We start from the raw sequence: 13,582 nt of genomic DNA on the forward strand, positions 1-13,582 counted from the left end.
GGTTTTCTATTTTTGGTCAATCAATACAAACTAGTAAGTTGAAAGGTTCACTTTATTTGTTTACGTTTTATTGAAGACAATAATAGTTAATTGAGAATGAGAGATGAGAATGAATTGAAATGTTGAGTAAAGGCCCGGACACACCAAGCAAAGAGGCAACAACCGGAAGACAGACTGCGTGATAACCGAGAGAAGAAGAACAGACTGCGTGATATAAACAAACAACAAATAGCGTGTGCGTTCCATGTTCACTCTACAGCAAGAAGCTCATGGGGCTTTCCCGAACCTGTGTCGAGAGCTGGAGTTAAATGAAATCTCAGATTTGCCTTCTTAATAGTTTGTTTGGGTCCCTCACTTCCGTTTTGCTTCTCATGCACTGATTCGCTAGCTGAACAGCCAATCAGAGCGATTTATTTTGCCGACAGCCTTTGGCCGACTGCCGGGTCGGGTTTTCGGCCGAAAAGGTGTCGGCACGGCTGAAAAGACACGACGGTGCGGGACACACCAATCTGAGTAGGGCGTGTCGAAAAGCCAAAATCGGCTTGGTGTGTCCGGGCCTTTAGAATGATGCTGAAGTGATGATGTGAGTTTCTTTCATTACCTGGGACAGTTTGATAGTTTTATCTAAGGCTAATGTTTGCATGTGTTTTCCTATTTACTCTGTTATATTGTGATGTTTGGTATTGACGCAAGACAACTTTCTCCCATTGGAAACAATAAGTAACCATACCCTGAAGAAAACCACACATTTGATATAAATCCATTCCAATTGAGCTATATTTCAGGCTATGATCTTTACTATGAATACAAATATTTCAAAACTAAAAACAGAGGTAAAGACTAAATGACTCCCCCCGCCCCCCTCCTCTGTAAAGCAATAGGAAAATAATGTCAGCAGGAATATATGAATTTCGAATGAATTCAGTACCTTCAGTCTGCACTGCATGCAAATGATAGTGTCAGGTGTTCTGCCACAGTACACTCATATTAAAACATGCAAAGGAATTCTGTAAACCCCCTCCTATGGCCCCCCCGTACTGAAGACTAATAACTCCAGCTTCAAACTTCCCTTCCGTCATGTGCGGCCTCTGACACCTGACCTCGCTCCTGCAGGAGGGGGCTGGGGGGGGGGGGTCCCTGCAGGAAACCAACCCGCCCCTCTCTGCTTGTTATTTCAGGACGATCCCACTCACTCTGATGCATGTAGTGTTGTGGTAGTACATGGAGGAAAATAAATAGAACCGTGCAGCTAAATATTTTTTATTATCCAGGAAATTGGGAACAGGTTCAAACGGAGAACAAAGCAGACACTTAGCTGTTACTAAATATATGTCGTCTGTCCATATGTTCAGTAGGAAAACAAATAGATGCCTGTTTAAGGATCAGCCCCCTGACCCCCCCCCCCCACCTTTCCCAACTGCTGATGCAGATTATGCTGCAGTTTAATGTATTAGACTGCAAGTTAATCTGAACTAATGCACGTTATTTACCAATCCAGATCAAATCTCTTCTTTCCATCCACACGGACGGCCCTTTGACCTTCATCCCTACAACATAGAGGATTCCTCTGTTCTCACGTAGCAGAATATAGCAACAAACACACTTTTACCACATTGTTTAGTTATTCATGCTACTGCTTGATTTTATTCTGACTTGATCTTAATTAAATGATTTCATCTTATACTGTTTTTTTGTTTTATTTGTTTGTTTTTATTATTATATATTTTGTCCTACCTTCTGACTCTTTTACCAACTTTGCATGTACCTTAAATGCTTTCATGTCTTTTTTTGTGTACCACTTAGGACTGCAACTGTAAAAAGTGTAAACCTTACAGCAACTGAATATCTGATATTGAAATGTAACTACTACTGAGTAATCTAACTACAAAATGTATTGTACTGTAACATTTGACTTTGATCTGAACTGATAACTCCTCTTCCTTAAACACACCAGCATCTGTACCTGTCTGTGTGTTCTTTATTGTCCAGGAGGCGGTTATTTGTATGTCTTCTAGGGCTGCACGATTTGGGGAAATAATCTAATTGCGATTTCTCTGACAGATATTGCGATTGCGATTCGATTTGCGATATTTGTTTTTAAGCGACCCAACGGAAGTTTATTGTAAAATGCGGCCATATCTCCGGCTAGGAAGGTTGTATCAACGTGCTCCCGTCTCTAGCACCCCCGCAGCCCGAGCTACGAGTGAAAGAACTAAACTTACATGAAACTTCCGTTGGGTTAAAGTCAAGCTTCAGTTTAAGATTCACCCTGTAATAGAAACATGTGATGGAGCATTACTAACCTGACTCAGATGGTTCACCAAACCATCTAGGAAAGCTCCATTGGAAGCCATTTGGAAAAGGGCAGGGACTTTCAAATATACTTGGCAGGTGATTGGATCAATCTGTCTATCACCTTCTATCATGGGCCACTTCTGATTGGTTAACAATGGCTGGTACATGTGGAGCACAGCACTTCTGATTGGTGTAGATGACTGACACACAAGGAAAGAAAAATCGATTAATCGTTCAGCCCTAATGTCTTCCTGTTCCTCCTCCCCTCCACCACAGAAGGCAGTAGAGAGTAATAGCACTACTAATACTAACTCTACTGCTGATGCTCTTTTTAAATCCTCAGCGGGTTTTAAAGACACAGAGTCTGAAATAAATGGAGCATGTAGAAGAAGTGTTCTCTGACCTGACCACAAATGTCCTGAGGACCGCTGGGTCTTACATAATAATGCACCTTTCAATGTTTCGTCTTTGTTGCTGTTGCAAAAAAAGCTGCTATGCAAGAACATTTTCAGGCATGATCTGACCAAGTCTTATTCTACTTGTCATTGCCTTCAAGAGCTATTAATGGTCATTGTTATAAGTGTGGATTAAAGGCAAGATATTGAAAACGTGGATAAAGACACATCAACAGAAAGAAAGTGAGGAGCAGTGTGAACTGAACACTTTCAATAACAATGCACTGCTTTTAAAAACCTCTTACAAATCGCTCCGGGGCCCACTGCTTTCTTTATTGCAGCTCTGCCACTTCTGCAGAGGTCAGTGCGCTGCTCTGATGATCACAAAATCAATGTGCCATTAAAACACAGGAGAAGAGGAAAAAGTGAGCCGTTTCATTGGTGGGGGGGATGAACAGGACACCTCTGACTAATAAGGTACAAATATGTAAATTATGACAATTATTAATTCTTCCACATTTGCAAATCAGTGTGTAATACTTTAAATAATGCATACTGCTGGTAGGACATTAGGAAACGTATGTGTGTCAGCCCTTCCTCAGTGTTGCTCTGTTGCAGTCATTGCTAAAAACTAAAAATATGTAACTTTCCAAAAGTGGTCTTCAAGCTCTCACAACTAAATGTCAAACTCCCCTAACTTCACTTCAAGCTTTCAGGTTGTGTCAGTGGTATCTATATGACGTCTGACAGGAAACCTGAGGAGACAAAGGAAATGAGACAGAGGCTGAGGGGACAGATGTTCTGGAGGCAGGACAATAGGACAAGAGGCCTTCAGATCCCTTTGTCTTTGTTTAATGGTTAAGTGTGTGGAGTAGGACAGTAGGACAGACTGAAACTTTACTGTTCCAAGGCGAGCATAATGACCTGGAGTCCATACTCATTTGTTGATTAAGATTTAAGAAAGAAAATGGTGTGACAGAAACTATAGTGGAAGGAATGAATGTGAAACCTATACCTACTTAGTTTAAAGAGTTATAATAGAAGTTGTAAGTGTGTTTTTTTAATCAGATTTGGGTCGTAAGAGATCACATATGATCAGGATTATGTAAAGACATTACAAAAAAATTGGTTGCTTAATATTATTTCTAATTCAATTGAAAATGGAAGTTTAAGCATAAGATAACTTTGTTTTTACAACTTGATAACGTTTCTAATTACAAAAATGGCCATGTAATTTGAATTCAGTGACTGACTACACTGCAAAGTTTTGATGCGCTTGTCTATTGGAACTATTACGGTAAACATGAAAGAGTTATTGCAGGATACTTGTTAGCTAACAAAGCCCAAACTGCAGTGAGATGAGGGGGGTGAGGAGGAGAGAGCATTCATCCAAACATGGTCATTAGGCTGTGAGTGTCCTGCCAAATAAAATCATAAACAAGTAGCCCAATTGTTCTCAAAACTAGCCCACCCTCCGTGATTAAAGCATGGTGGCAGAAAATGTCAAATGCTATGGAGTTGTTCTAGTAATTAATGATCCATTCTTGCAGACCATGGCAGACACCAGAGAGATGACTCTGAAATCTACTGTCCTCCATGAGTGGGTCAATGCACGCTCCACTGTGGCTCAGGACGGTGGGCGTCCTGCAGGGAGAACAAATATTTGGGGGAGATGCCAAACCCTCTCTGGAACACACACTGCGCTTTGTATAAGACAGCGGGGCGGAACAATGGCTCCACAGCCCGGTGTATTAACCCATGTGTCAGAGAGGAGTACCAGGAAATAGGACAGTAGCCTCACACACACAGGCATGGCTGCTTAATGCTGCCCTAAGCTATTTCTCTTTGGTCTATTAAAGGGCAAGAAGTGTTTCTCAGCCACCTACCACGCACCCTGAGTGGCAATTTCACACATGAAAGCAAAAGAAGCAACAAGAGCTGGAATTATAAGAGGTCCAATCAAGTAGACAATTGATCATGGAAATAATAACGACAACTATCTTGATAATCATGGGATTTTCCGTGCAAAAATGTCAGGAAATTCTATTTTCAGCTTCTTGAATATGGAGATTTCCAAATGAATACATTTGTGTTTTCAATGGCAAAACAAGACATCAGTGACATCATCTTTGACTTGGAACAATTTTTTAGAATGTCCAACCCAGACTTTGAATCGACCAAAATAAATTATTATTAGGCAATTATCACTATGAAAATAAGCCAATGGGACCATACAAATATCAAACTGCAGGGTAAGTTTATTACATGTTTGGTTTTAGTATCTTTGGTGCAACATACACTCATTTGATGCTGGATTACTGTACCTCAATACTGACCCATCACTAACAAGTAGGCTTACATTTTCATAGACACTCCCACTGACAAGGATCAGTTACCAACTGCCTGATGTTCGGTAAAGATATTCATGCAAAATATTCCTCTGAATGTACAAAACAAACACATGCCCACTGTGAAACGCACACATGTATGTACACACACCAACGCTCTGCAAGATATGAGCAGCTGTTTTGGGCAGTGGGTGACCTTATGTGTAAGAGCGCTTGTTTGCATGCCATGCAGATATTTATAGAAACAACTCCTCTGCCGAAATTTCTGTCTGAAATCTAAGAATGTGTGTTGGCGTATGCACACGTGTATCATGCTTCCCTGTCCATAAAACATGTCTTCTCCGTGCCTGCCTGTGCAAGACCCCTGCACCATTTAATCCCACTACCTCTTAGCATATTGGTCCAGAGCATCTTCATGTATGAGTAATTGGTTTACTCGATTAGAAAGACCAGCCCTTCTTTCAACGGTTAAGCAACAGGAAATTTCCGCCTCTCAGTTGTGAGTCATAGTAACGGGAAGGGTAGTCAACTCATTCATGGTCTCAAAAAGAAACTTTTATTGCAGCATTCTTCTCCGCCCTTGTAAAAGTTTAAAAAGCTGCCATCTAACAAGTGCTTCTTGTAATTTGGTACAATGACTACCACAGCCTTTATTGCCTGACTAATAGTGCTAATTGAAATTAAAGGAGTACATTTTCAAAAATCAACAATGTCTCTGCTCACTTACATCACTAGTCATCTTCATCTGCAGTAGCACCTGCAGATAGTCTTCATAAGGACTCAGCTGCTGCTCTTCCTTTTGCTCCTCCGTTTCAGATTTCCCAGAACGAACATTGTCCAGGAAAATGAAAAACTCACTTTTTCTGCGCAACATTGTGACCGTTTTCATGCAACAACAAAGTGGAAAAAAACGAGCTCCGGACCAAGTTAATCCATCTCGAGGAGTACAACACGAGAGAAGAAGTCTTGATTTAGCAAAGCAGTGTTCAAAGATTTAAGATCCTGGACATAGTAATGCAAATATTGGAGCCAAATATTTCAAATATCCTGGTATTTGAAGAACCAATTCACCAATAGAGCACAGAACTAAAGGTACAATGAGAGCGACCAACACAAATGTTGCGAGTTCCAGCACAGAGCTTGATAAAATGACCATTAATCTGATTACTACACCTCCCTCCTTACTACTTGAGCCACCCAATAGGACGCCGTGGCTCTGTGGATTAATCCTGCCAGGCCAGAAAACACACTTTAGCCATTGTTCTTGTTGAGCTGTTTTTGTCCTTTTGGGGGGGATAAAGCTCTTTAAATCTTATATAACACATTCTCTGGAATTAAACTAAAGGTATTGAACTTAATATGAGAGAACCGCAATGAGTCTTTATAAAGTAAACTGCTACAACTTGGCAAGATATTGGGTAGTTCATTCAGTGATAGATAAAGTCATCCAGATTTGACTGAGATAGGCCATCTCTTAGCCCATAAGCTTGATAACACTTTGATGGATATGAAGGGCTGAACAAAGGGGGGTTATTTATGGAGAAGTTAATCTGTATCAGTACAACAACACTGTCTGACTGAATCAAAGCTTTGGCTAAATAAATCAAAGTTACCAGACTTCAGTGGACTTTACAGTATATTTCAACCTGCTAACTTGTCTGTTATGTGATAACGTAATCAAAAAACATTGGAAGATAAAATATTGATATCCGATTTTCCCAACTCCTAGACAGCAGTATCAGACTCCAATATCAAGGGGGTAAATATTAAGTTATGGCATAAAACATGTTAAATATCACTTTACCCCTAAAAGATCCTTTCTATATCAATGAGTTACTGTGCCCGTGTTACCTTGAATTTGCAAATAATTGTTTTAATGTGCATTTATGGTGAACAAAGAACCCAAAATCTTTCTTGGTGAATTGAAGTCAATGGGACACACATGATATCGAAAATATATCAAAACATTCCTAAGTCTTGAAGGTTTGGGAAAGAATCTTGTGTTTGGGAATGACTGAGCACACAACTGGACTGAAGTGTTGTGTGATTTGTAAATGGATGTTTTCAACAAAAAAAATCCGGTTAAACACAGACTTGTTTTACTTGAATCCATCAAGAATATTCTCCTTGTTTGGATTCTTGGTTCACTTGAGAAGTGTGCAAGAAACAACATGTATTTCAATATGTAAAAGGTAACACAGGGTGAATTATTGAATACAAGTGGTCATTCTGGGAAGGAAGTAACGCTTGAGGAGAGTCAACACTGTGTTCAGTGTTTCTGTAAATGACACCCTGCTCAGCTGTCCCCTCATGGTACTGTACATGGTTCAGGTGAGTCTATTGCCATGGCACTCAAGCTATGTGCTGCCATGACATGTCTCCGCCCCGGCAGACCTTTTTCCGCTGAAGAATAACCATGATTTGAACGTAATAACTGCAGGTTCTCTTGCTCAAAAAGTCAAAATACTACCTTTGTGATTACTATACTTCCTTGCCAATAGGTGTCAGTCTTTTAATCACACAGCTGCAGAGGAACTTGATGGGAAAAAACATACAAACAAACAGCACTAGCATATAATTAAGCCTGCAGGCCAACATGATGGTGGTAAATGAGAGACTAGATTAAAATGTGTTTTGCACTCAGACCCAACTGTGTGTGTTGCTCACGGTTTCAGTTCATAAATAGATCTGAGTGACGCCATGCTGCCTGTTTCTGTCTGCCTGATGCAAGGCTTCTCTTCTTGCCATGGCTCTCTACTCTCTGCCTCCACAGTTTAATAACTCTGCTTCAGATGACCAGTCAAATCTCTCCCTTGAGGATTAGCTCATCTGGCTTTGCGCCAACAATGTATTGCATTTCTCTTCTCTTTTTTCCTCTCTAGGAATACAGGAGTGTGGTACTACTTTTCTGGGTTCCTGGTGCAGTGTTAGCCCTTCTCATACACTTCTTATTCAATTTAGATACTGCAGAAAGGCGTCATAAGATAAGATTAAAGCCATGCAGCCAAGTGCAGCTGGTACAGCCAATGAGCATGGGGTTTGCTATTTTTAACCAGAGCATTGTATTTCGCTGGAAAGGTCTGCTGATGTTAACTCAGATAAACTAGCATGGCTTTACTCAACAGTGTGTTGGCTAAATCTATGATGTAGAGAACTCTCCCCTACTCAAATTAGGTGAGGAATATTTGACTTTAAACTAAATGGCCTTAAATAACAGGGGTAGGCAACCTTTTCATATCAAGTGCCATTTTTTTATTGCGAGTCAGTGTGATATCTACATTAAGGTACAATTTGGTTTAATTTTGACACAACATCAAATTAAATATCTAAAAGATCTGTAATTGTATTCCTTTTATCAAAATTGTCCAATTATCAGGACATTTTAATTATAAGAGCACTTTACAAGAAGGCTGCCATCTTTATGACATTTCCACATCAGAGTTGAAATCATAAACCCAATTTTCCACCAATCTCTTTCATAGGAAATGCACTTCTTTTTAATGAATCAAGCTAGCTTAAATGACAGGTTGTGGAACTGAAATGGCTGTGAAAGAGTTCATTTAGCATGTGAATGAGAGTGTACTTCAACTTTCCTCAAAAAGCTCTTTTGAACACTAACTACCCCTTGGTTTAGCTACCACAATGGTGGCATAACGCCTACGGTTGCCTTCGCCTGTTATAGAATAAGACACTTAAATATATGGAGTTAAGCTTTAGGGATGTCTGATCATCTTCTTCATCTTCTCTCTCTGCTATTTTAGATTATTGGCTTCTTTTGTTCTACCGTCAGAGAAGCCAACAGATGAACCTTCTAAAAGCCCACAAGCACTTAGAGTCTGTATAGCTATTCTCTCTTACTAACAACAAAAGAGTTTTATGCTGATGCTATAAATATTTACGATCCTTTTTGGGGGGGGAAACATCTGAAATGACATGGTAACCAAGTCTGTTCACCGAATCATCAAAATGAGCTGAAATATCTTTGGGTTTTTCCTGGAAGCACTAACAGTTTATCAAATTCTCTGAATTGGGTGGCAGCACTTTAACTCCACCCTGACATGGCTCATCTCAGGATATGAGTAAACATTTCTTAAGAGGCTTCAAGTAGGAACCTCATCTTAGAGAAGCTCAGATTTGCATTTTCATGTGTCACCCAGTGTTTGTTCAGAGGACATATTATGCTCATTGTCAGGTTAATATGTGTATTTAGTGTCTCTACTGTGTGTGTGGGAGAGGGAACACAGGGATGTCAGCCTTTGCAGACCATTTACATGCACACAAACCTATAACACACTACAGGAAAGGGAAAACCCCAAAAGCATAATAAGGCCCCTTTTAAGTGTGTTAACCCTCCTGTTGTCTTCGGGTCAAATCTGACCGATTTATACTTTCATCAATCATAACTTTTTTGTTTTACATTCGATTGCATTAAGGCTGTATGATATCCTTCACAGTAGACATTTGAACATATCAAATTGCTGATCACCACTTTCATTGCATTTTGGATGATTTAGTCAACTTTGTAACACCCATGGTGTTCTAGGGCTGCTCAATTAATCGTATTTTAATCGCAATTACGATTTTGGCTTGCGACGATTATGAAAAAAACATAATCGAAATAAAACGATTATTTATTTATTTAAAAAAAAAAAAGAAATTGTATTGGTTTTTCAGTTGAATTATACTTAAAGTTCAGGGTAATCAACTGTTAAAAACATACTGTTCAACTTTTTTTTTTCAATAAATGGATGTTTTCAAAGTAAATGGATAATCGTTTTTAATAATCGTGATATCAATTATTGACCCAAATAATAGAGATTATGATTTTTGCCATAATCGAGCAGCCCTATGGTGTACACACACACACACACACACACACACACACACACACACACACACACACACACACACACACACACACACACACACACACACACACACACACACACACACACACACACACACACACACACACACACACACACACACACACACACACACACACACACACACACACACACACACACACACACACACCAATTTGACACATGTCCCACTCTAATGTGCCCCTCCCCCCACATGGATCACACCTGGCACACTCAATACATGTTCAGTGTCTATTCTTTGTATATTTACTGCAGTTGTTCATGTATACCAGTAGTCTGATACAATATTTACAGTTTGAAAGGGTGTTAAATGACATTTGGTGATGATTAATGGTTTTTGTGTTAATGTAATAGCAGTTAAAACAGGACCGGTCAAATTTGACCGCAAACACCAAAGTAAGGGGGGGGGAACGAAGACCATCGTTGTTACTGAATAAAGCCAGAGCCCCCCTAGAGGAAGTGATAGATATTACACCAAATGACTTTAACTGCCTAAACAATTCACTAATACAATCAAAAACTCCAGCCATCATGTACATTGATAAATATCCACAGTCTGTATCACGAAAAACGTCTAAATGAAGATGGATAATCCTGCTGAAGCAAATAGGTTTTGACGTCCTGCAGATTGGAGAGCATAACAGACCACAATGATGTAGTATGATGCCAAGAAGCCTCCTCAAGCCCACACAGCCTCTCAATAATCACAACAATGTGATTCTCCCACTGTGAGAGAACAAAGCTGAGAAATCTAGAAGAAGAAAGTTAACTGAGGACAAGCTCGGTATCCACCGGTTTCACAGAGGCAATTACAGGAGAGGGGAATGAGTCAGCGTGATGAAAGCTGTATTGAGAAAAAAACGGAGCAAATTAGGAAATGTGAAAAAAGGCAAGAGTGGGCTGGAGTGAAAGCTGGTAATTTCTCCAGCAGTTAAAATATTCTTAAGCAGTGGGAGACAAGTGTGTAACTGCATGGCTGCACGGGCCTGTTTTCTTTATGGCTTTGAATCATTTCACATCAAGCAGCCGTAGAGTAACTGCTACATATAAAACGCTTCACATGGTGCCCACAATGTCCACTGACCACATCTGGTATGACATCTTCTCCTCCCTGAGATTTTAGGAAGAAGAAAAACAGACCAGCACTGTCCCACAAGCAGCACACCCACGGTCTGGCCTCAAACATTCCCTGGCTTGATGATCACATAGAGGACAGATGGAGGATTGAGATACCAGAGCTAATAAAATGTGCAACAGTATCTTTAGTTCTTCACCACGCGTACATCTGTGCTATCACTATGTGCTCTTTAAGGATAATAAACACACACTGACCAAGTACTCCAGATGTCAAATCGGTATTCAAATAAAACGATCTTTGCATTCAGTCCAAACATGTAACATTTACTTCACACACTAAATGTTTATTAGTTGTTGTGTACAGGAAGACATGAGCTTGTTTCTAGAGATGCACAAAATGTAATTCAGGCCCATATTTTCATACTTATTTCATGAATTGTCTATTAAACACACTTTTTTGGGTGCACCTACCTAATTGCAGAGAAGATCAAGACTCTTTTGTAATGAAATAAACATATTATTATCTATTTTTATCATGATTAACCAATGACATTTTTAATTGTTCTTGGTACATGCGCATATGTCATATTGCTGGAAATGCTTATTGCTAGAAAGCGATACAGATGATACTGATGGGGCGCCAATATTTCCATGCATTCCTCAGCTCTAAGGACAATTGCTTCAACAAAAAATACATGAACAAATATTATATTGTGCCAATTCTATGGCTTTTTCCACTGCTTACTTCTCTTATTTTATGCAAACACAATCACTTCACTACTATTACAAGCTACACAATGACCTCCACAATGAGGCGCACTGAGGCCTGAAAGCATCAGCAGGTGAAATGGAGATGTTGCAGAGAAAAGAGGATGTAGCCCTGTGTTCATCCTTCACCTTGAACAGAGCAGGCAATCACTGAGCTGATGTTGCTCCATTACTCTGTGGAGGGAAACTCAATGCTGACACAGAACAAATGACACCTACAGTACAATATAACAGTAATTAGGAGAACATGGAAGGGGAGGGGGCTCAGGTGACAAAATGTCAGAGTGTGTGTGAGATCAGCAGCTGTATAATATCCACTGTCACAGCAATGATGACTCCAGAGTCCAGATGAAAGGCTACACGAGTACCTGTGTACCTGTACCAGTAGGTATGTGGTTGAAAGGATTGAGTCACCTTTTCATTGATACAATAACTAAATGGCCCAGAGCCCTGCTATCGGGATGCAAGAGCACTATTATGGTAAGATACAAACTGGTGTACAAAGAATCTACAAAAATCCATCACATTTTGGAAGCAACACAAATCTGTCATATGTCCTGCAATCAAAAGAGATGTCTTTAAATATCTTGTTTTGTTCCACCAAACACAAATATATTCCATATACTACAATGTTAAGAGAACAGAGGCAGCCAATTAAAGAGACAATGAGAATTGTATATTGTTTATATTTTAAGATATAGTGGCAGATTGATGTTGTAGTTTCTACCTCCACATATAAATGTCAGAGGATAGTCAATTAGCTTAGGTAAGAAAGGTCGGTACCACTTTACAATAAGACTACCCTTATAAAGGATTCATAAAGGGTTTATGGTTGTAAACACTTTATTAATCATTAAGAACTATTTATAAACCAGTTCTAACATAGTTTTCATACATCAACACAGGCTCACTATTTGGCAAGATGACTAAGCCTTATATTGGCTACTTAGCGAGAATCAACTCAGTGAGCAACAGATACAAAGGATGCTGGCTGATGAAGAAGATGAAGTAAGCTAAGTAGCCAATATAAGGCTTAGCAATACAGATACATGTGGGCTCACTATTTGGCAAGCAACCGGTCACAGTTGCCCTGTTTATCTCATGTCTTATAAAAGCTTATTAATGATTTATAAAGTGTTCACAACCTAATAAATGAATTACAAACTATCCGTAAACCCTTTATAAGGGTAGTCTTATTGTAAAGTAGTACCGAAAGGTCTTTCCTTATCTTATAATTTAAAGGACTTTCAAAATATTGATTTTGTTACTAAAGTATTTTACTAAAACAACACTACTTTCAAACTGTATTTTGAGAACCCTAACCTTGTTCAATAGGATGATGTTCTAGACAAACAAGGATAGCCTTATTAGACAAAAGAGAATCCCTTTTTTTATTTCATGTATCTGCATGTATTACATGTGTCAATTGAAATACCCCTCCTCTCTTTCTGCTCCTCTCCCCGGGGTGCAGTCTTTACCATGATGGAGGTTCAAAGACTGAGGAGTAAAGGGCCTCTCTAAGGGCTCACTGAGCCAGCAGGTGGGTGGTGATGAGTATAAGATGTAATGGGGGGGTGAAGGGATGTCTGTTGTAGTCTGCTAAAGGTTTCAGACTCTGAACCCCCCCCCCCTGACTTCATCACACTGACAGAGGGAAACAAACTAGCTCAGGTTTCAGTGCTGGAGGTGGCCCGAAATGTCAAGTGATCAGCAGGGGGGGAGGCTGACCCCGGGGGGGTCGAGGTACAACACAGAGGAAATCTCCGTCTAACACTGGCTGTTTCATAAGAACACCACCAGGAGACCACCAGGA

This window comes from Trematomus bernacchii, unplaced genomic scaffold (genome assembly GCF_902827165.1).
Source record: "Trematomus bernacchii unplaced genomic scaffold, fTreBer1.1, whole genome shotgun sequence".
NCBI lineage: Eukaryota > Metazoa > Chordata > Actinopteri > Perciformes > Nototheniidae > Trematomus > Trematomus bernacchii.